The following is a 23,993-nucleotide window of genomic DNA, read 5'->3' on the forward strand; positions in this document are numbered from 1 at the left end:
CTGCATTTTTACAAAAACGCATGCCATCTGCATTGCTGCATGTTGTAGCACTGACTCCATTCAACTACACTGAAAGGCTCACAGAAATGCATGCAGTTGTGCTTTTAGTCTACGTTCCCAGCTGTGGACAAGCACTTCCAGACTGGGCACATACACGTAAGGTCTGCACGTGCCCAGTAGGATGAAGCCGTTCATATACTGCTTTTTCCCATATATTCATTTTACATTTGAACAAAAAGCATATACACGGTCTGAAGTTTTACTCAAAATACTGTATATCACTGATACAGAAATCTTTGCAATTGAATCCAAAAAAATACCTTTCTATTTCACTTTGCAGCCATATGTTTCCCATGCCAATGCTGAATGACTGAGAGCAGCTATGAAATTTCCAGACTGAACATCTCTGTTAGGATCACTGTATCTTATGTGTAGAAGAAAGAAGGTAAGCAAGTTATAATAATGTTTGCTAAATGTATTGCTAAATTAAAGGAACTGCTTATTTCTGTACAGAAGTGGGATTGTACTCTACACTGAGGGAGCAGGCTGGGTGGGTGATTCACTTACACACAGTAATCATGCCTACACACATTTACTGAGCTAAAACTGGCTGCACTGATGGCAGGCACAGGCCCAGTGATGACTATATAGAAATGAACTACAGTAAGCTGAATCCTGGTCCTTGGCAACGGACCAATGGCAGGCAAAGCTGCTATGCACATGCATGTACAGTTTGAGCTTGCAAGGTGCACTTTAATCACTTCACCACTAAAATTGTTGCAGTATCATAGACTCCAATGCAAATGCCTGCCACACCATACCACTTAGCAACGCACTGCAGAGTCGGCATCATCGGAAGCACTTCCACTGCGTCGCACCGCGGGTAGTGTGTCATGTCTCATTGAGACTAATGGCCACTGCGGCTGACTAGCGTATCACAAAGCAATGTGATGCTCTAAGTGTGAAAGTAGCCTCAAAATTTTGGAAAATTGTATACCTTCAAGCAATTTTCCTTTCCTGGCAATACTCCATGGCAGCATAACATATGGGCAGTTTCCCTCCTGTAACTGCCAGATAGGACCACCCTAACTATAAAAGTGAGACTCCACCCCCCAGGCAGCATTCCTTAATTCGGACGAGCTGCCAACAGAGGGTGGGAATGTATGCTGCCATGGAGTATTGCCAGGAAAGGAAAATTGCTTGAAGGTAAGTATACAATTTTCCAAATTCCCTGGCAACTCCATGGCAGCATAACATATGGGCAATAACTAGATAGAAAACACGAGGGAGGGTATTTGCAGCAAACTGTTTAAGTTTAATCACAGCACAATATGTACAATACAGAAAACATCTATACGGACTGGCTAGCGGCTAAGGAGATAACTGTCTTTCTAAAAGCAGCCGTTGACAAGCATGCAGGCTCTATTCTATAGTGCTTAATAAAAGTATTTGTTGAGGCCCAGTTGGCCGCTCTACAAATAGTCTCTAGTGACACCCTACCCAGAGACGCCCATGAGGCTGACATTCCTCTGGTAGAGTGTGCAGAAACAATTTCCGGTGGTGCCAGGCTTTTCACTTTATATGCCTTCTGGATTGTACAAACTATCCATCTGGCTATAGTTCTTATGGAGGCTTCCTTGCCTCTATTTGGACCGCAAGGTAGAACAAATAGCTTTTCTGATGTTCTAAAGCGCTCAGTCATCGCTAAGTAGTTTTTAATTGTTGAAACAGGATCCAGCGGGTGTAGATTATCTGGGTTTAATGGATCTCTAAAAGATGGCAACGTCCACTCCTGATTAAAATGAAAGTAGGAAGAAACCTTTGGCACAAAGGCTTCCACTGGATTCAAGGTTATCCGATCTTCGAAAAAAGGAAAGAAATGGTTCTTTGCAACTTAACGCTTGGATTTCAGATACTCTGCGACCAGAGGTTACCGCTATAAGGAAAGTTGTTTTCAACGTCAAATTGTATAAGGAACACTTTTCCGTTGGAAAGAAAGGTGGACCCGACAAAAACTCTAGGACTAGTGGAAGATCCCACTGCGGGAACCTAGGCTTCCTTGGAGATCTTAATTTTAGAGCAGCTTTAAAGGGACACTTAAGTCAAACAAAAAAAATGAGTTTTACTCACCTAGGGCTTCCAATAGCCCCCTGAAGCTCTCCGCTGCCCTCGCCGTCTCCCTCCGATCCTCCTGGCCCCGCCGGCAGCCACTTCCTGTTTCAGTGACAGGAGCTGACAGGCTGGGGACGCGAGTGATTCTTCGCATTCCCAGACACATTAGCACCCTCTATACTGCTATATGGTATATGATATATGCTATAACAGCATAGATGGCGCTATTGTGGCCAGGAACGCGAAGAATCCCTCGCGTCCCCAGCCTGTCAGCTCCTGTCACCGAAACAGGAAGTGGCTGCCGGCGGGGCCAGGAGGATCGGTGGGAGACGGCGAGGGCACCGGACAGCTGCAGGGGGCTATTGGAAGCCCCAGGTGAGTAAAACTCTTTTTTTTTTTTTTTGACTTAAGTGTCCCTTTAAAGAACTGTTTCACTAACGCATTAGTTGACCAGGAGACACCTAGAATTGCAGATATAGCTGAAATATGAGATCGCAATGGTATTGTATGCAAGTCCCATCTGCAAACCTCTCTGCAGAAACTGCAATATATCGGAAACTTCTGGTTTTAAGGCATCAAATGAAAGTTGAGAAAACTCCACAAACTTCTTCCAAACTTTGTTATATACAACCATAGTTGTAGGCTTTCTTGCTGAGAGCAGAGTATGTACAACCTCCTGTGTACAACCTTGAGCTATAAGTCTCTGTTTTTCAATCTCCAAATTGCAAGGTTCAGCCTGCCTGGATTCGGATGGAAATATCCGTTCTGTATCAGCAGATCTTGAGTCAGAGGGAGAGGCATCGGTTGCTCTATTAGGAGGGACTTCAGGAAGCGCCCTCCCCCTCTCAATCCAGTTATCATTGAAGGCACTGAGGTGGCCAGAGTAACCAACGTTCGGTTCATGGGCACAACCATCACCAAAGATTTGAGGTGGTGAGAAAACACCACCAAATGCCAAAAGAAAGCCCAGCAAAGGCTGTTCTTCCTGAGACAGCTGAAGAAGTTCGGTATGCCCCAAGAGCTGATGAAAAGCTTCTACACAGCCACTATTGAGTCTATCCTTTGCTCCTCTATCATCGTATGGTATGCTGGTGCCACCGCAAGCGACAAATACAAATTACAAAGAGTGATCAAAGCAGCGGAAAGAATCATCGGGACTCCGCTGCCACCACTGGACCTCCTTCATGCATCTAGGCTAAGCAACAGGGCATACAGGATTGCACAAGACCCCCGCCACCCCGGCAGTCGCTTCTTCAACCACATGCGCTCAGGCCGCCGCTACAGAGCTATTCCAACTAAAACTTCCAGACACAGGAACTCATTCTTCCCCCAAGCTGTGCTCCTTCTTAACTAGAGCATCCCCACTCAGAATGTCCTCGGAGCATAGCGTCACGGTCACCTCGCACTACTGCCAAATGATATATAGGCCCCTACATCGGAACGCTTGTTTCTATACTGTCTGTGTTTTTTACTTTTTGCTTTATGTCTGTTTCTTATTTCATGTAATGTGCTATGTCCAATGCCAATGTGTACCAAAAATAATTCTAAGTGCCGCATCCGTCACACTTAGCGAAATAAATCTGATTCTGATTCAGTAGCGTGTACCACGGCCTCCTCGGCCAGTTGGGCAGTACAGCCAGTATTTCTCCCCGTGAAGTCAGGACTTTTTAAAGGAATTTGAAGATGAGAGGGGTCGGTGGAAAGGCATAAGCTTTCTGAAAAGACCAGTCCTGCATCAAGGCATCCGTCGCCAACGCCTCCTTCTCCGGAAATCGAGAAAAGAAGTTGGTTAGTTTCCTGTTGGTAGTGGTCGTGAATAGAACTATTTGGGGTAATTCTCATTTCCTCACTATAAGATGAAACACTCTGGGGTTGAGAGACCACTCGTTGTTGTAGATGTTCTTCCTGGACAAGGAGTCCGCTTCTACATTCTCTATCCCTGGAATGTGTACTGCCGTTAAATCCGCTAGGCTTTGCTGCGCTAATGCCATTATGGGACTCATCTCCTTCATCAAGGATTTGCTGTGTGTCCCCCCTTGCCTTTTGATGTATGATACTGTGGCTCTGCTGTCTAACCTCAGCATCACTGGCTTTGCAGATATTTGTGGTAGGAAAGCTTTTAAAACTAGGTGGGCAGCTTTGAGCTCGATGATGTTTGAGACTACATGATTCATAGGTGAACTCCATACACCTTGAGCCACCCAATCCTCCATCGTTGCGCCCCAACCGTGAGCGCTGGCGTCTGACGTTATTGTCACCCACAGTGGTGGTGTAAGAGTGTAACAGTTTTGTAAATTGGCGCGGACTCTCCACCAATCCAGTGTCTGACGAACTTTGTGCGGGATGTAAATTGCTACATTCAGGTCTTGAGATCTCCATTGTGTTAGAAAGTTGAGTTGAAATTCCCTGAGGTGCCAATGCGCCCATTTGACTAGGGGTAATGTGGATGACATTAGACCTAACACTCTCATGCACTGCTTGGCTGTCAAAACTGAATGTTTTCGCACTAGAGTGATCCTTTGAATGATTATGTTCTGCTTTTCTACAGGAAGAGACACCGTGTCTTCGGCTGTAGAGAACAGTGCTCCTAGGAATACTAGGCTTTGTGATGGATCTAGATGACTTTTTTTGAAGTTCATTATCCAGCCGAACTTGGTTAACTTGTCTATCACTTTGTCTCAATGTTCTAACAACTGTCCTTTTGTTCTGGCTAGAATGAGAATGTCGTCCAGATAATGCAACAGCCTTACCCCTTCTTGTCTGAGTAAAGCGACCAGTGTGAGTAGTACCTTGGAGAAGGTTCTCGGGAAAGTGGCTAGGCCAAAGGGAAGACAGCAGAACTGGAGATGGATGCCTCCCACGAGAAATCGTAAGAATTTTTGAAATGAAGGAGCGACAGGAACATGAAAATGCGCGTCCTTCAGATCTTGGGAGCACATCCAATCTCCAGCTCTGACTGTCTTTATTACTGTTTGATGAGATTCCATCTTGAATTTCAGTATGTCGATGAATTTGTTTAGTGACTTTAGGTCTATGACAGGCCTCCAATCTTTTGTCTTTTTTTGAACTAGGAATATCGGAGAATAGTAGCCTTCGTACAACTCTTCCACAGGAATCGGAATTGCTGCTCCTTGTGCAACCAGACTTTGAATGTATTCCTGAAGAACTTCCCTCTTTTGAGGATTTTTGGGAATTCTTGTCTTTATCACTCGGGGCAAAGGTGGATTTTCTTTGAAGGACCATCTGTGACCGTCTGACACAATCTGGTTGACCCAAGGATCCATTATTTTCTGTGCCCAAACCGAGGCAAATAGGGACAGTCTTGTCCCTACTAGCACAGTTTGGTCTGGCAATATGTCAAAAGGACTTTCCATTATTAGCTGTAGAAGAAGGAGTTCTGGTTTTCGTAGACTTTGTGAAGGTAGCCTGAGTACTCCTCCAATTCCTATTATACTGTTTAGTGGGCATGTAACTCCTTGGCTGCCTGTATTTCTGAGAATTTTGTTGTCTCTGCTGACTCCACTTGAATCTTCAAAATTTCCTGTCCTGGGGTAATAAGCCAGTCTTACCCCCGGTTACCCTTGAGATAGCAGACTCCATTTTAGGGCCGAATAAGTTTTTCCCATCATAGGGAATACGAGACCAGGTTAACTTGGATGAAGGGTCCGCTGACCAAGACTTTAACCAGAGTGTTCTTTTACCTAGGATGGAGTAGAGCATAGATCTACTAGAACTTTTAATTATGTCTAAGGAGGCCTCCCCCATGAAGTCAGCCGTCATCTTTATGTTCTCCAAGGAGACTAGTAACTCTTCTCTGTCCACACCTTGCTATATTGCCTCCGCAAGTTCATTCACCTATGTTTTCAATGCTTTGGAGACCGACGTCAGAGCTATGGCTGGTCTGGACGAATCTGCCGCAGCCACACAAGCCTTCTTGAGATCCTGGTCAAGCTGTCGGTCCTGAACATCTTTAAAGGAAACCGCATCTTCTAACGGTAGCGTAGTATTTTTCGCAAGTCTCGCAACTGCTGCGTCCGTGACTGGACAAGAGTCCACCAATGGTTCATCCTTCTGAGATAACGGGTACATTTTTTTTAAGGCGGTTACGAATCGATGACTTTCTTGTTGGTTGAGCCCATTCCTCTTCAAAAAGTTCCTTGATTTCCTCCATTAATGGAAACGAAATTCGAGTTTTGTCAAGATTTTTGAAATATCTTTTTCTTTTAGAGCTATCTTGTTCCTCAATGTCTTCCCATTCTATGGCTTTTTTAACTTGATTTATGAAAGAAGGTATGGCCGCAAAATCGACTATTGCATCCCAGTCTTCCGAAACATCTGAAGTATCATCTGATACATCTGATTGATTAGGATGGACCCGATCCGATGAAGGGGTGTGAGGAAGCGATTTTTTTTTTTGCCATACTGAGCCATAGCGTCTTTGACAGACTGCTTAATTACATCTGAAATATGATGGCTTTCTCCCGTAATTTCTATCAGACAAGTTCCACAGACCATTTTATCTGGCAATTTTTCCTTCCCACAGATCCAGCATTGATCCTCTGTAGGCCTGTTTGTCTTTCTAGTACATTTCTTATGTGGAGAAGAAGGAGATTCTGGGGAAGTAGAGGCCAATCTGGATGAAAAAGTCCTCTTCCTGAATCCCACTTCTGGAGAAGTGACTGGTGGGCAATGTACTTCTGAGCGAGGTCTTTTGTCAGAACCACTGTTTATAGCAGACTTCCCATGCTTCCTCCTTGACCCATGTGCATCATCTTTATTATGAGAGGACTGCAAGGAAAGAAAGAAATCAGATTCAGATTTACAGCTCTCTACCCAGAGAGTGAAGGCTTCTTTTAACCTACCTTCCTTATCTTAGTTTGTTCTGATCTTTTTTTGAATGTTTACCCATCTTCAAGTAAAGTGTCAGCTATGGGAGAACAGAAAGTATGCATTTAGCACACTATAATGTGCCTGTATATGGTGATGCAGCACAACAGTGTGTGTGTGTGTGTGTGTGTGTGCGTGCGTGCGTGCGTGCGTGCGCGCGGACCCACCTCTTACAAAGCTGTAGCTGATGCCCAATGCCTATCCAATGCGGCGTGGGAGCACACCAGCGTCTGTTCTGCCTCGATTGCAGTCGATATGGACATGGGCGGGCTAGAAACCGTCCCCTAAATACGCAGGGATGCTACCGCCCACAACAAAGATGGCGCCCGCAGTACAGCCTCCTTCATCTACAAATATGCCCACACTAAAGATGGCCGCCGCGACCTTTAGCCTTGCGCACATGCGCAGAATGGATACCAGACACCACTCCGACAAGAGCTAGCCGGCAAACAAATAATATGTTATATTTACATCATATTTCGCCGGAATAGCGGCGAACAGATAGCAGAGGATGCTGACAAAGTGGGGAACCAAAAAATTCATAATTTATGAATATATTCGGTATACTGGAGATCAAACCAGCACTACTGCACCTACTAGCTCATTTAGAGCCCAGGAACAGAGCTTCGGTCAGGAGGCCCAAAGACTGACCAGACTACCAAAAAAGCGGTAAAGGTAAGGTTCCAGAAGAGAAGATATATAATAAAAAAGTATATATATGTAAAAAAATAACCACCATAGGAAAGATGGAAAAAAAGCAGTCACTTATCTGGCAGCAAGGACGGAAAAAGAAATGCTGCCTGGGGGGTGGAGTCTCACTTTTATAGTTAGGGTGGTCCTATCTGGCAGTTACAGGAGGGAAACTGCCCATATATTATGCTGCCATGGAGCTGCCTGGGAAACTACTGTATACATATAGGCGATTTCCACACAGTTTGATTTCTAACTGGAAGATATTTAAAATTCTATTTCGATTTCTAGCCATCTTTGGATTTATAAAATATCCAAGAGGACTGAAAGACAGTTGTGTCCATCCAAGACAACACTAATTATAGCTGCAAAAGAAGGAACACTGATTACTTTTCTGAACACTTGGGCAAATCACGTGACTGCAACAGGCAGACACACCCATCTATTATTTTCTATTAGGAACCCTTCAGGATGGATGCAATTGTATATGCATATGTAAAGCAGGTAAGAAAGCTGAAGTCACCAGTCTGTGTTGGCTGTGATATGACTGTCATTTTCGTCAGTGAATTGGCACAGTCAGTGCCAAGTAAGTACTTTTTGCTGGTAAGGGATTTGTGGCATAGGCAAAATAGGCAGCTACCTAGAGTGTCACCTGTTGGACAGTACATTAAATGACGATGGCCTCAATTCACTAAGATCATGCTGGAGATAATAAGGCAAGAGAAAACTTACCTCCACATAAGAAAGAGTTATCTTATCTCTTCATTCCTTAAAGGGACACTTAAGTCAAACAAAAAAAATGAGTTTTACTCACCTAGGGCTTCCAATAGCCCCCTCGCCATCTCCCTCCGATCCTCCTGGCCCCGCCGGCAGCCACTTCCTGTTTCGGTGACAGGAGCTGACAGGCTGGGGACGCGAGTGATTCTTCGCGTTCCCAGACTCATTAGCACCCTCTATGCTGCTATATGGTATATGATATATGCTATAGCAGCATAGATGGCACTATTGTGGCCAGGAACGTGAAGAATCACTCGCGTCCCCAGCCTGTCAGCTCCTGTCACCGAAACAGGAAGTGGCTGCCGGCGGGGCCAGGAGGATCGGTGGGAGACGGCGAGGGCACCGGACAGCTGCAGGGGGCTATTGGAAGCCCCAGGTGAGTAAAACTCATGTTTTTTGTTTGACTTAAGTGTCCCTTTAAGTTACCTCCTCTGTAGTTATTTTACCTCCTCTGTAGTTATTTTACCTCCTCTGTAGTTATTTTCACATGCAGTTAATAAACAGCCTGTCTTTAACTCTGGAGTTATTTTAAGGATTGAAGAGTTAACTTAAAGACAGAAGAGTTAACTTTAGGTTTGCCTGAGGTAAAATGTTTCCTGAATACTACATGCCTTATCACCATGGTAACAACTCTAGAAGAGTTATTAAAGACAGGAGAAAAGCTTAGTGAATTGAGGCCTATGTCAAGCATGCTTTTGTCAAGAAGTTGAAATTCCAGGGCTACAGACTTATAGGGCCCAATCATATTAACTTTTTCTCCTAGGATATAATTTTCATCTTGTTTTAAATAACTTTTCAGCCCTCTGGAATAAAAAAATAAAAAATTAGGTTAAAATTTACTGTCAACATAATTCTGGACATTTTCTTGCTTGCTTAAAGGGCATTTTATTGCCAAGATGTGAAATATCACCTAGGAGAAAATTTGGGAGAAAAAAGTGAATTGGATCATATAGGTATAGTAGGTTCAACGGTTCAACGTTGAATAGGTTCAATAGGCTGAAGCCTATGACAGCCGATCGCCGTGATTGGCTGGATGGGGGGAAGGATTTCAGAAAAAAAAACAAATAAATAGGTACATTTATAAAAAAAAAAAAATATATTTATATAGAAAAAAACACTGGGGGAGCGATCAGACTCCACCAACAGAAAGCTCTGTTGGTGGGGAGAAAAGGGAGGGATCACTTGTGTGCCGAGTTGTGCGGCCCTGCAGCGAGGCCTTAAAGCTGCAGTAGCCTATTAACAGAGAAATGGCCTGGGGGTTTTAACACTGCGGTCCTCAAGTGGTTAAATAACTGAGTTACAGAGTGAAAATGTTATTTTTTTTTATTACTTAGCCTTTGACCATTAAAATTATCACCAGTATATTTTTGTTACAGTCTCAAAATGTGTTTTATCTGCCAGCCAAAATGGAAATTATAGAAGGAATGTGTGTCTGCAAAGATGAATTCTGAGGTATTTTCACTAGGTAAGTTGTTTTTTTTTTCTCTTGCAAGTAATGATGCAGAACTGGTTTTAACTATGAATAAATACTAAAGGGAAGCAAAATACTAAAGGTGCCTTATAACGGTACATTCTTCATTGAAAAATCATATTTTCGATAAGATTATTCAGATCCTATTATACAAAAACAAGAAGCTGATGGGCCCAGTCGATCCTGAATGGTCGCATTATCCATCATATCCTCAAAGAAATGATCGGAATTGCTTTGTATTCGCCAAGTACAACAGGGTCCTACCCGGAATTATTTTTGGCACATGCAGAGAATATACAAGACTTAAAGTAGGGAGCAAAACAGTACACAGTAACAGCAATAATCAATAACAGCAGTAACAGCAATAGATATGGGAAATGTCAAAACCCCAAAAAACTGTCAGGGCATCAATAGCAGGAAACTCCTGGACAATTTGGCAGCAGTCTAAGGGGGGGGGGGGGGAAGGAGGGGACCATTGTGGTGGTGAAGGGGGATTTGGAGGGGTTGTGGAGTGAGTTTAGGAGTTTGACAGTTGATGGGGAAGAATGTGTCTTGTGCCTTGAAGTCCTGATGGAGATGGCCCGAAACCTTCGACATGATAGGAGTCAGCTTAACCTTTTGGGGACCGCTGGTGTAAATCCTACACCACCCTTGTGGCCGCCTAACTCTGATGCGGTGTAGGATTTATGCCGCCCGCCGTTTCCACTCCCGACGCAATTGTGCACACACGAGGGGGGATCGTAGTGATCCCTGTTACTAATACGGAGGTAGGGGGGGGGAGAAGAGGATCCACTCCTTCCTGCCATTGCCGCGACCCAGAACTGAGCAGTAGTAGGAGCGGGGATGCCGGGCGGAGTGGAGGGGTCCACTGCGGCTCATCACTGGAGCCTGGAAGGTGAGTAAAGGCTGCTGGCTACAGAGGGGGAAACACAGCCCCCCCCACATGCAAATTCGCCTGGTCCTTAAGGGGGGTTAGGCAGCCGGTCCCCAATAGGTTAAGAAGTGGTCACCTTGGTGATTGTTGGCTATCCTCATTGCTCTGGAAACCAGTCTAGAGTGGTGGATGAGGTCCAGTGGGGGAAGGGGTTTCCCAATGATCCTCCACGCTGATCTGAAGACAATCTAGAGCAGGGGTCAGGAACCTTTTTGGCAGAGAGAGCCATAAAAGCCACATATTTTAAAATGTAATTCTGTGAGAGCCATACAATATGTTTCTAACTGGCATAGTGCGCATGCGCAGAAGAGGGCTCATGTCCCTGTTGCCATGGTGATGTGTATACACTTGATCCTCCAGGCAGGGTAAGTGTCAGACACGTCTTCAGCTTCTCTTGGGTTTCAGCAACATCAGCAATTTCCCCCGAGAGCCAGACAGGAGAAATACTGACTAAAAGCTTGTACGTTAGCTAGCTGACTTGGGGGTTGATTCACTTGGTAGGACGAGATCCCCGCACTTTGGCCCAATTGGCTGCCTGTCAAGTGACAGACAGTCTATTGGGCGAATGAAAGTGTGAGGATCTCTTCCTACAAAGCCACGGGACCTGACAGGGTCCACAGTGAGACAATTGGAGCAGCTGTTGGGGTAGCACGAGTAAGTTAGTAGTGCATGCTACAGCAGTAGCATGCAAGTACACACTACGCGCTGATAGAACGTTGACACAGGCGAGAGAAAAACTGGTTCGCCCACTCTGTTTAAAATATGTAAACAAATCACCAGAGGTGGCGCTCACAGCAATGTCACATCTATATTACAGTTCAGATGCCTAAAGCAGATATAAGCAGAACGGCGCAATTCCAAATTCCACCATCCACTATGTCAGAGAAACATACACCCCACAGTTTTTGTGCTTCACTGAGGATATATACACCACCTATCACAGAGTCAATGATCAAATAAGGTAGTCCACTTCCAAACTCCACATTAAAAAGCTAAATTTCGAGAGAAGCATATACACTTCAGTCTCTATGTTTCACTGGATCAAAATTTTTCATATTCAGCATATCATTCCTATTTTGCCTTGTCTGTGCAAAAAGTTTGACCACGTGCACACCCTAAGTCAGCAACTCACCGTGTGGTGCGACCTATGCCAGATCTATTCAGGCCTTGGGACTGTTCCCTGGTCGTCCCTCACCCAGTGGCAATGGCTGTAATCTTCCTTAAAGGGATCTAAGCATCTCCTGGCTTCAAATAGCTGCAAGGGCTGCCATTGTTCAGAAGTACAAACCCCTGCTATTTTACTACTGGCTATCCAGGCTAGGTGTGAAATTCTTCATCTGTAACTGATATTTTCTGTTTGAAGTACAATGGGGGTTTGTTTGTGGTCAATTAAGTCTAATGAGGTGATTTCTTATCTGCCTTCCACCATCTCCTGCTCAGCGTCCACAGGTCTTTTACAGATGGACAAAGTGGCTCGCCCAGTGGCAATGGCTGTAATCTTCCATAAGCTTGTATCCTCGTCCCATGTACCTCAATAAAAAAGGCTCCCAATGGTGTAAAACTGTGAATTTAATTAAAACTTTAAAATACAATTGCACTTTCAGGAGGTTATTGGCGGTACCGTGCGCACGGCGGTAACGCCCCTCCAGATAAAGGGATCGCTTTGCCTAGCGGCTTGCATAACGGGGGAGAGCCCGGGAAACTATGCGCTAATACCCATGTGGAATCTGTAAGTGCAATTGTATTTTAAAGTTTTAATTAAAGACGCAGTTTTACACTATTGGGAGCCCTTTTTTATTGAGGTACATGGGACGAGGATACAAGCTTAAGGAAGATTACAGCCATTGCCACTGGGTGAGGGACAACCAGGGAACAGTCCCAAGGCCTGAATAGACCTATCATAGGTCGCACCACACGGTGAGTTGCTGACTTAGGGTGTGGTGGTGGTGTTTTATTCCATCTACGTGGTCAAACTTTTTGCATAGACAAGGAAAAACAGGAATTCTATGCTGAATATGAAAATTTTTGATCCAGTGAAACATAAAGACTCAAGTGTATATGCTTCTCTCGAAATTTAGGTTTTTAATGTGGAGTTTGGAAGTGGACTACCTTATTTGATCATTGACTCTGTGATAGGTGGTGTATGTATATATCCTCAGTGAAACACAGAAACTGTGGGGTGTATGTTTCTCAGTCATAGTGGATGGTGGAATTTGGAATTGTGCCGTTTTGCTTATATCTGCTTTAGGCATCTAAACTGTAATATAGATGCGACATTGCTGTGAGCGCCACGTCTGGTGATTTGATTTACAGCAGTAGCGTGCCTACTTTGAAAATTTTACTTGCGCTGCCACACTAAGCTGCACTGCTTGAGCATTGTAGCTTAGTGAATCAACCCCTACAGATTTGTCTGTGAGCCAGATGCAGCCACCTAAAGAGCCACATGTGGCTCCGGAGCCATAGGTTCCCTACCTCTGCTCTAGAGTTTGTATCTGTTGCTAGCAGAGGAGCCTGCATACCAGACCAGGACTGATAAATAGAGAATAGGTTCAATAGTGTCGGAGTAGAAGTCCCCCAGAAGCTCCTGGGCCATACCGATGGTTCTGCATGGCAGATTTTTCCATAAATATGGTCATAGTGGAGATATGATCGAAAGTTAGATTCTTTAGTGGCGTAGTAGATAGATTAAATATGATCTTTTCAACCTAGACTCCTCGAAAGGTATGTCCCATATTTCAAAAAAACAAATTACATCCCTCACACAACATTTAAAAAATTATAGAATGGTAGACGTCTGGAGAATTTATAACCTTGGGGTGAGAGATTATACCTTCTATTCGGGAGTACACAATACCTACACTAGATTAGATTTATTAGATTTATTCTGGAAATAATAGAAATAAAAATAGGAAGTATTACTTATTCTGACCATGCACCAGTGATACTCACCCTTAAGTGGAACAAGGATGTCATGACTGATTGGCGGTGGAGATTAGACAGCTCTGTCTTGCTTGAGCCTACAGTGAAGGAGACAGTAGCGACCCAGATTAAACAATTCTTTGCAGAAAATCAGGGTTCAGTAAACTCCGGAAAAATAATGTGGGACTCCTTTAAATGTGTTATAAGGGGTTCCTTAATAGCAATAGCAAGTAAAATTAAAAAACAAAAAACTAAGCAGTTAGATAATTTAATGGATGAACTCAAAATAGCGGAAGCCACACATAAGGAAAATCCTGAGCAGGATAATTTTTTGAAAGTTAATTCAATTAGGCATAGGATAAATAAAATATTAAATGAAAAATGTAGTAAAGAATATAAAAAACTCAAAAAAGATTTTGTCATAAACTGTAACAAACCAGGAAAATGTATGGCCAAGCTATCAAAAAAAAAGACAACAGCCCAATTCATAGAAAAAATACAGAATAATTCCGGTCAATTAAGCTACAGCACGCAAGAAATAGGACAAGTATTTGGGAAATATTATGCAGAGCTATATAGTATAAAGCAGGAAATGCCAGTGGATAATATGAACAGGTATCTTACACAAGTAAATTTACCAAAAATTACAGTCGAGAATAAAGATACGCTGGATGCCCCGGTAACAGAAATAGAGTTTAAAGAGGCAGTAAATTTGCTTAAAATCGGTAAGAGTCCGGGTCCCGACGGCTTCACCTCGGAGTTCTATAAAGCATTCATAGAGGAGATAGCACCTGACTATTGTTTAATGATTAATAATCTGGATGAAAGTGAGACCTTTTCTAGAGAATCAAATCAGGCCACAATCACCCTAATACATAAAGAAGGTAAAGATCCCCTACAGTGTAGCAACTATCGTCCCATTTCGGTAATTAATATTGATGTTAAAATATATTCAAAAATTCTAACATTAAGACTGGAAAAGGTGTTAGATCAGCTACTGGGGAAGGAGCAGATGGGTTTTAGAAAATCGGGCAGACTATCGGATAATATTTCAGCAGCAATAAACTTTATATATAACGCAAAAATTCGTAATGAAGATGCCATCTTAGCGGCCATTGACGCTGAAAAGGCGTTTGACCGTATTTCAAGACCATTTATCTACACAACTTTAGAACACTATGGTATTGGTCCCATCTTTATCAAACGAATCAAAAATCTATATTTAAACCAAACAGCCAGAGTAAAAATCAACGGTACCTTGACACACTCCTTCCCTTTGGGGAACGGCGTGAGGCAGGGATGTCCAATCTCTAATATTCAATTTAGGCATAGAAGTGTTAATACGCATGATCCATTCTGACAGGGAGATATCTGGGTGGCATATAGGTAACTATGAAAGTAAACTACTAGCATACGCGGACGACCTTCTTTTGACATTAACCAATCCCCTGACCTCTTTCGAAGAAGCAAATAAAATAATAACTGAATTTTCCAAATACTCGAACTATAAAGTAAACAATTCTAAAACTACAGTATTAAACATAAAAAGTCCCGCCGAAATATTGAGTACCCTACAACTAAGGTATGGCATTCATTATACCAATTCTCATATTAAATATCTCGGTATCAACTTATGTAGTGATTTCAATGATCTATTCAAACATAATTATACACCAGTGCAAAAAGATTGTGAGAAGATACTGAGTAAAATGAAAAATGCCCAATTTAATACAATTGGGAAAATCAACTTTATAAAAATGAAAATTCTTCCTAAAATAATATTTACAGTACAAAATTTGCCAATAAACATCCAAAGGAATTGGTATAATGTCTGGAACAATATATTTCAAAATTTCATATGGAGAACACCAAACCGCAGAATTTCATATAAGATAATAAGCAGGCATAAGAAATTGGGAGGAATGGGGGCACCAAATATTAAACGATATGCCCAATGTTTCCAATTGCAAAGAATTTTAGATCTCAGGATGTGCGACCCGAAGAGATTCTGGACAACATATGAAAGAAGTCTGTTTAATTACGATATGTTGGATTCATGGCACCCCCACACGGTAGCAAAACTCCTCCCTTCTATCAGCCATCCATTATTAGCACCTGCAATTAAAACCCACATGGAAGTTATAAGATCTATGTCAAAGAGCAATAAAATATCATTACTAACCACTCTACGCAATAACCCAGATTTTCAACCTGGCTTAACTTCAGGGTGGCTCAAGGAATGTGGGCTCCCACGAGATGTTAGAATCCTAGACTTGGTTGGCCACAGAGATTCCACATTGAGGGAGATTTATAACATGGTCAGAATGGATAATGGGCTGTGGAGCTTCCAGGTCAGGAGCTACCTTTCCAAACATAAGGATAATATAAGTAAAACCATAAATATTTATGAAAAGTGTTTTCTTCATTCGAGGGTGGGGAAGGGAATGACAGCAAATTTATATTTTTTTTCTTGACAGTTGTCAAACTGATCCTCTACCTAAGTTCTGTAGAAGCTGGGAACAAGACCTAAATCATATCCAAAACTTGGATTGGGGAGCAGTATTCCAGGAAATTTGGACCCCCAGCTATACCTCATTTCAACTTGTTAATTATAAACTCATGACGAGATGGTACTTCACACCCTCTAAGATGGCTAAATTTAAAGGCGGAAATTGGAACTGTTGGAGATGTCTTACTGCGTTTGGTTCACATATGCATATGTGGTGGTCGTGCCCGGTTATACAGAACTTTTGGAGAGAGATAGGAGATTTAATTAAACTTCCTTCCCCTTTTCATCCCAGTACCGCTCTGTTGAGTTGCATGGAACCTGACCGCTTTAGACATGCAAATAAACTAGTAATCCCTGCAGCAATTGTGGCCAGGAAACTTATAGCAAAATCCTGGAAGAACCCCGAAGCTCCCAGTATGGAAGAGTGGATATGGATGATGTCAGATTTTTTGCAAGGTGGCGAGGGCTGTGTGGAAGATGCTGGCACCAACAAACAAATGGAGGAATGGAAAATTGCATGGGAAAAAATAAGTAACATATAATATGTAGTTGAGTATTTGAGGTGGAGGGGATGAGGAGAAAAGAACCAAATAACCACTATATTACCAACTGAAATTGTAAGGATAAATGGATGGATGAATGTGCAGATGCATAGATATATGTTGAAGTATAGAAGGCACTTATATGAATGTGTATGAAAGGTGAAATAAGAGTAATTGCTTTGCTTCTCAGCTTAGATATGTGACCTGTTTGTGCATGAGGCCTGTCCCCTCCATTGGCTTGGTCCGGCCCTGATGGCTCATGCATGGAGGGCATGTCCATAAAATAAGTAGGTGGTCGGAAAGGGATATTAACCACTTAATGTTAAGATGGGTAGGTGGAGTTTGTTTTTTGCTGGTGCTTGTGTTTTTTTTTTGTTTTTCTTACTTTCTTTTTTTCTCTCTCTTACTATAAATAGTTTGACCTGAGCCACTGGTGGAATATTTGATATATTGTAGTGATGATGGAGTGAGGGAGGGGGGGAGGAGAGGAAAGAAAATCAAACTATGATGCAGACCTGAGACCCACGTATGATGGCTTCACAGCTGTCACATGGTCATATCTGGGTCACATACCGGCTGAGTTTGAAAAAAAAAAAAAAAAAATATGATCTTTTCTTTAAATCTAAATGATCTTATCGAAATTATGATTGTTTGCTAAATATTGTACCGTTACTGGGCACTTTTAAGGGAGGCCTCATCTCAAAAATAAAACAAAAAGGCTTGAGGTGCCCATTAACGGTACAACCTCCCAAAGGGTTGACTGTAGAATCGATCAGATCGGTTACCGTTAATAATGAGGATAGTCAAAGAACGATCATTCTATTGGTCTATCCAAATCCAAATTTTGGAACAATTCTTTTAGTCTGATCGGACTGCTTATCATTTTCCCCTCCATTGGTGTGCCTGAACAATTGTTTCTGATTGATTGCAAAGATCGTATTGGACTGTCAATCGTTCAGGACATTGAATTGTTATTGGACACCTTTAGTTTGTCTGTAAAAGGGACTCGATTTGACCAACTAAGGAAGGAAATAACTGTAAGACTGCATTAAAAACTATTTTACTGATTCCTCTATGGCAGTGTTTCTCAACATTTTATTGGTATGTACCCCTTTTAAAACCATATACTCACGAAGTACCCCCTAGCATAGTAAACATTATCACAAGTACCCCTTGACAAATATATATGTAATCGTAGTACATTATAATTGGTTTTAAACCATTTCCAAGCTTTTACTATTGCTTATAATTAGCTACAATACTAACTTGGCTTTGTTTAAATAGGATTTATCATTTTCTAAAACTCTAACTTTGTTATTCTTGGTTAAATATATCAAGCCCGAGTACCCCCTGGAACCCTCAGAAGTACCCCCTGGGGTACGCGTACCACACGTTGAGAAACTATGCTCTATGGTATCCGCTTCAAAAAATACTCTACACACTAAGCCCTGGCGTGTCTCCCTTTGCTTATGATGTAAATGGGTTTTGGAAATGTAGTACCCCCAAGTATCGGTGCCCTGTCCATGTGTTGGTTCAGAAATCTGATGATAATGCCACAGGGGGGCAGGCTTCACCTGCACACTTAGTAGATCAAGTAATGGCACTTTTTTTTTTTTTACAGAAAAAGACGTAGGGGTTCATAAGGCTACTCTTAAAGAGAAACCGTAACCAATAATTGAACTTCATCCCAATTAGTAGATGATACCCCCTTTCCCATGAGAAAGCTATTCCTTTTCACAAATGGATCATCAGGGGGCTCTGTATGGCTGATATTGTAGTGAAACCCCTCCCACAGTGTGATGTCAGGGAGAGGAAAGATCTTACAATGGGCAAACACTGACTAAATCATTTATACATAATTATTGTAAAAACGAAGCACTTTTTTTATTACATTATTTTCACTGGAGTTCCTCTTTAATGCCGTCTGAAGCCTTGTACACATGCTATATGTAGCTACGTGACATGTCTTTATGCGCTTGTGCTCAGAACTGTGACTCATCCAAGTATATAGCGTGTGTATAGCCACCCCGACAAACAAACGCATTGTTCTCCTCCTTGATCCGCCAGCTGGCAGCTATTCCGTTGTGCATCACATCATCACTCCTTCTTCCACCTTGTCAGCATAAGCACTCATCACTTGGCTGTGCTGGAGTAACATGATTGTATACGCTTGCGCCTTGATGTTATTCAAAGATCTGGCATGGCAGTTCTTTAAGCAGTGGAAATGAACATGTGCATTATTCCCCTCCCACCCACCAAAAGCCCCTCCATTGTGCATTGTCCATCCACCCCTCTCCACAGCAATAGGGTATGTCTCTCAGCTGTGGCTGGGTAACGTACAGTATGTGCTCATGCCCTAGCTATCAGGTCCCTCTAGCTACAGGTAACAGTCAATTTGGCCCATTTGAAAAAATAATCGGATGCTAGATTGAAAGACGCTCATTCGGCCATACTCCCAAGTCAGCCACTGGCTCCTCATCTGCACACTCGCCACCGGACACGGACGCAGCCTATGGAGGCAGATCCTTGGGCTTTTATTAAGTAGAATTTGCTGATGGAGCCTATTTTTTTTTAAAGACTAAAAAAAAAGCGACTTACAGAAAATAAAGATTTCCCTTTTTCCATTCTTAAATTTCTGTTCACAATTTCTGCAATGACACATTTATAATAGGTTGAAAAGGTTTTGTTTCTTGGTTATCACAAGTTTAGAAGTGGAGATTAGATAGTTCTGTAATTCTCCTAAAGTGGCAATCAAGAACCTCTTTCTCCTATTAAAGCGGATCTGAGATGGAAAAACTAACTATAACAAGTAACTTGTCTATATATCTTATCTAACGTTTAGATAGTTTACACAGCAAATCTAGCTGCAAACAGCTTCAATAGAATATGATTATTTCTTCCTGTGATACAATGACAGCAGCCATGTTGTTTGTAAACATTACACAGAGGCAGGCCTATCTGCATCTTGAGCACTCAGCCTTTGAAAAAAACCTAATCCCCCCTCCTCCTCCCCTCTGCCTCTGAAATCTCTGGCTAGTAATACCTCCCCCTCCTCCTGCCCAGACTGAGCTCCCATGAGCCCTTGCTACTGTCTAAAAATACCTTCGCTCTCTGAAAACCTGTGGGCCTGGCTTGTTTAGTTTATAGGGAATTAGAGTATTAAAACAAAAACAAAAAATTATTTGGCTTGAGGAATGCCCTATAAACAATAGGAAAGGAACACAATTATGCAATGAGTAAAAGTTCATCTCGGATCCACTTTAATTTACCATTGCAGACCGCTAAAACAATGGGGTAATTGGGTCTCATAGCGACTGTATGTTAGTAAATGTGGTAACTGTCGGCAAAGTGCTAATAAATAACAATATTATCAAGTGTCAATCACAAACCCCCTTTTTTTTTGCTTTATAAATAAGCTGGCCCCTGTGCATTCATGAAATTGTTTTGCAATATATTCTGCAGTTCTTTGACGTTAGTGATTCCATAATATCGTTGAATCATTTTGAAATTCTTCTAATTAAGAAATGCAGAAACAAATACTGTACATGAATTGCATCTGCTTATTTGAAATAAATACAACCCATCTGTATGTCTGGCTTGGGAAGGGGAAAAACACTCTTCCCACTCTTTCTTGGTTCTTTTTACTCTAGAGAAATTATGATTACTGTGATGGAAAATACAGTTATAGTTCATGTTTTTACAGTTCCCTGTGTGTAGCTAACATATAAATGCCTCAGAAAACTGCTTTCTTTGCGAGTTGTTAAAGCAGTAGGATCAGCCATACTATGCCAGGGAAAAAAACAACACATATATAGGTAGATAAATACTTGATCTACTTACATAACACATGTATTATACTGTACACGTTTTGATTTCAGTGAATGTTATATAGTAAATGATGAGAATTTTGTTCCTGGTGGAGGCCATGTCTTTTGCCCACAGTTAAGGCTAACTCGTGATGTCATTTCTGCCCTTTACTTTTTTTCTTGTCTCCTCCAATTGTGTCCCCTCAGCCTTGTTTGTAAACACAAGTGAGTAGGGGATTAGGTTTCAGATAAGCAGCTGACAGGGAAATAAAGGGAAGAGGAGGAATAGATTATAGATAAAAAGAACCCCCAGCATGCAATTCTTTGGCACCGACTACTAAAGGGCCAGTGCTCCTTAAGTATGTGATAACTCCAAATCATAACAGCAGAAAAAGTTTTGAATGCAGGATTAGCATCTTTATCACTTAATACACTCAGACCAGTTGCTGTTGAAATTAGATTTTTATGGTGACGATACCGCTTTAAAGAGGAACTGTAGTGAAAATAATCAGTAAAATTGCTTATTGTTTACGGTATTCATTTATAGATTATTTAGTCAGTGTTTGCCCCTTGTAAAACCTTTCCTCTCTGTGATTTGCATTATAACATTTGTCACTGGTGCTGACATCTTTAGTTCTGCCAAATGATCTGTATGGAATGTTTGTTGCATGAGAGTTCTATGCACAAAGGGAGATGCTGCTTGTTTTGCAGTTGGAAAAAAACATTTCCCACAATGCAACAAAGTTCAGACAGCAAAATGTCAGGACCTTTGTCATGACATAACACTGTGGGAGAGGTTTCACCAGAATATCAGCCACATAGACCCCCCTGATGATCTATTCAAGAAAAGGTAAAGATTTCTCATTGGAAAAGGAGCATCAGCTACTAATTGGAGTGAAGTTCAATTCTGGGTTAAAGTTCCTCTTTAACCACTTTAACCACTTTAACCACGGGCAGCACGGTGGCGCAGTGGTTAGCGCTCTCGCCTTGCAGCGCTGGGTCCCCGGTTCGAATCCCAGCCAGGGCACTATCTGCAAAGAGTTTGTATGTTCTCTCCGTGTCTGCGTGGGTTTCCTCCGGGCTCTCCGGTTTCCTCCCACATTCCAAAAACATACAGATAAGTTAATAGGCTCCCCCTAAAATTGGCCCTAGACTACAGTACTTACACTACATAATATAGACATATGGCTATGGTAGGGACTAGATTGTGAGCTCCTTTGAGGGACAGTTAGTGACAAGACAATATATATATATATACACACACACACACTGTACAGCGCTGCGTAATATGTCGGCGCTATATAAATACTAAATAATAATAATAATAATAACCACTTCACCCCAAACGGGTTTTTACCCTAACGGACAAGAGCGATTTTCACCTTTCAGTGCTCATTCCTTTTGTTTGCCAATAGCTTAATCACTACTAATCACAATGAAATGATCTATATCTTATTTTTTTCCACTACCAATTAGGCTTTTTGGGGTTGATATTTGTTTTCAGTAATTACTTTATTTTTTATGCATTTTAAAGAGAAAAACAAGGGAAAAATGAAAAAATACACTATTCCTCCAATTCCATCCCATATAGTTTTAATATAAACCCTGCTATTGTACATAAAACCCACACATTTTATCTGCCTATTTGCCTGGTTATCACAAGATTTTAATTATGTCCCTAGTACAAAGTATGATGACAATATATTATTTGGAAATAAAGGTGTATTTTTTTCTATGGTGTTTTTTTTTCCTCACTAATTTCACGTGCACCGGTGGGAGCGCGCACAGCGGCAGCAGCACTGTTTGACTTAGAAAAACATCCTGGAGCCGTTAAGAGGCTCTAGCATGCTGTTTTTATAAGTCTGCTTGTCATTAAAGAGAATCTGTATTGTTAAAATCGCACAAAAGTAAACATACCAGTGCGTTAGGGGACATCTCCTATTACCCTCTGACACAATTTCGACGCTCCTCGCCGCATTAAAAGTGGTTAAAAACAGTTTTAAAAAGTTTGTTTATAAACAAACCAAATGGCCACCAAAACAGGAAGTAGGTTGATGTACAGTATGTCCACACATAGAAAATACATCCATACACAAGCAGGCTGTATACACCCTTCCTTTTGTATCTCAAGAGATCATTGTGTGTTTCTTTCCCCCTTCTGCTCTCATGCACTGAAGTTTCAGGCTGCTCGTTTCTTCCTGCAAACAGCTTTGCCCTTGTCTGTAATTCTTCAGTATGTGAAAGCCCAGCCAGCTCAGAGGACAATTTATCCAGCTTGTAAAAGATAAGAGAGAAGAGAGAATCTGCCATAATCTAAATAACACACAGGCAGTGTGCAGAGAGGGGCCTGGAGGGGGGAGATTCATCACAGAACCACAACACTGAAGAACTTGGCAGCCTTCCAGACACAGGCCGACAAGTCTGACAGGGGAAAGATACATTGATTTATTACAGAGACTGTTATAGTAGAAAGTGCTGCAGTAAGCCACAACACATTAGAATAGCTTTTGGAACTTGTAGGATGATAAAAAAACAGGATGCAATTTTTGTTACAGAGTCTCTTTAAGTGGTTAAACAGGGACCTTACCTTACATTACTGAATGCTCCCTATTTATATCAAACGTGAGAAGACAGACAGCGTAAGGCAAATACCTTTGTATTTTAGCATTTGCGGGCTTGGCATATTTTGCCAACCCATATCATATAATGCACACAGCATTCTGAAGCAGATGTTACTGGGTGTTTTTGATTTTTTTTACCTTGGCTGTCCCTCAGAATATGACACTACAAGCCAAATGCATGGTAAATATGCTTCTACATCCAGTACCCAAGTGATCATAAGTAAACTAATCTCTGTTGAAAAATGTAAGTCAAGATAAGACACTCTGCATGGCTCATTCATCAAGACAGATGTAAGGGAAACTGGTGCAGCAGAGTAGTTACCCAGAACATCTAAATATAATTCTTATTTTATTATTATTTGTTGCTGTAGGTAGAACGCAGTACACACTTTTAACCATTTAGCATCCCATTTAGTTATAGGCTTGCAAGTGCTACACGCCAATTTGTGTTCGCACATTTTTTTTATTTATTTGTTTCATTTCCTTGCTTCTAATTTTACTGATGTAATGTGTATTTATGGCCACTTGTCACTAGGGGGCAGTGTGAGACAATAACAGAGGATGTCTGCTTTCAATTTCTATATTTTCTGCTAACAGAGAGATATTAAAGCATTCCAAAAATTTACAGCACAACAACTTCTGCCGACTGAGGTCAAAAGCAGTTTACTTACCACAAACGAGATAATTATTTAAACTGCTCATGGGTTAATAAAGATAATCTGAAA

At 41.8% G+C, this 23,993-nt stretch overlaps 1 protein-coding gene and 1 long non-coding RNA gene across 7 annotated transcripts in view; one reads left to right on the forward strand and one right to left on the reverse strand.

The window, feature by feature from the left end:
- The window catches only part of POU6F1 (POU class 6 homeobox 1), a 79,787-nt gene that overhangs the window by 26,413 nt on the left and 29,381 nt on the right, over window positions 1–23,993 (forward strand). For 3 of the 6 annotated variants that reach the window (XM_068267385.1, XM_068267386.1, XM_068267387.1), the window contains exons 2-3: window positions 341–445; window positions 9,843–9,931. The gene's annotated coding sequence lies outside the window, so the exon portion shown is untranslated. Of the gene's footprint in view, window positions 1–340; window positions 446–7,864; window positions 8,194–9,842; window positions 9,932–23,993 lie in introns of those variants that run through there. The other 3 variants (XM_068267388.1, XM_068267389.1, XM_068267391.1) reach the window with 3 other exon arrangements.
- On the reverse strand, window positions 15,811–17,420 carry LOC137544074 (uncharacterized). The gene is made up of 2 exons (XR_011025719.1): window positions 17,357–17,420; window positions 15,811–15,905 (listed from the first exon to the last, which is right to left on the reverse strand). It is a non-coding gene; the product is annotated as an uncharacterized lncRNA (long non-coding RNA).

The sequence above is a fragment of the Hyperolius riggenbachi genome, chromosome 2, assembly GCF_040937935.1.
Source record: "Hyperolius riggenbachi isolate aHypRig1 chromosome 2, aHypRig1.pri, whole genome shotgun sequence".
Taxonomy (NCBI): domain Eukaryota; kingdom Metazoa; phylum Chordata; class Amphibia; order Anura; family Hyperoliidae; genus Hyperolius; species Hyperolius riggenbachi.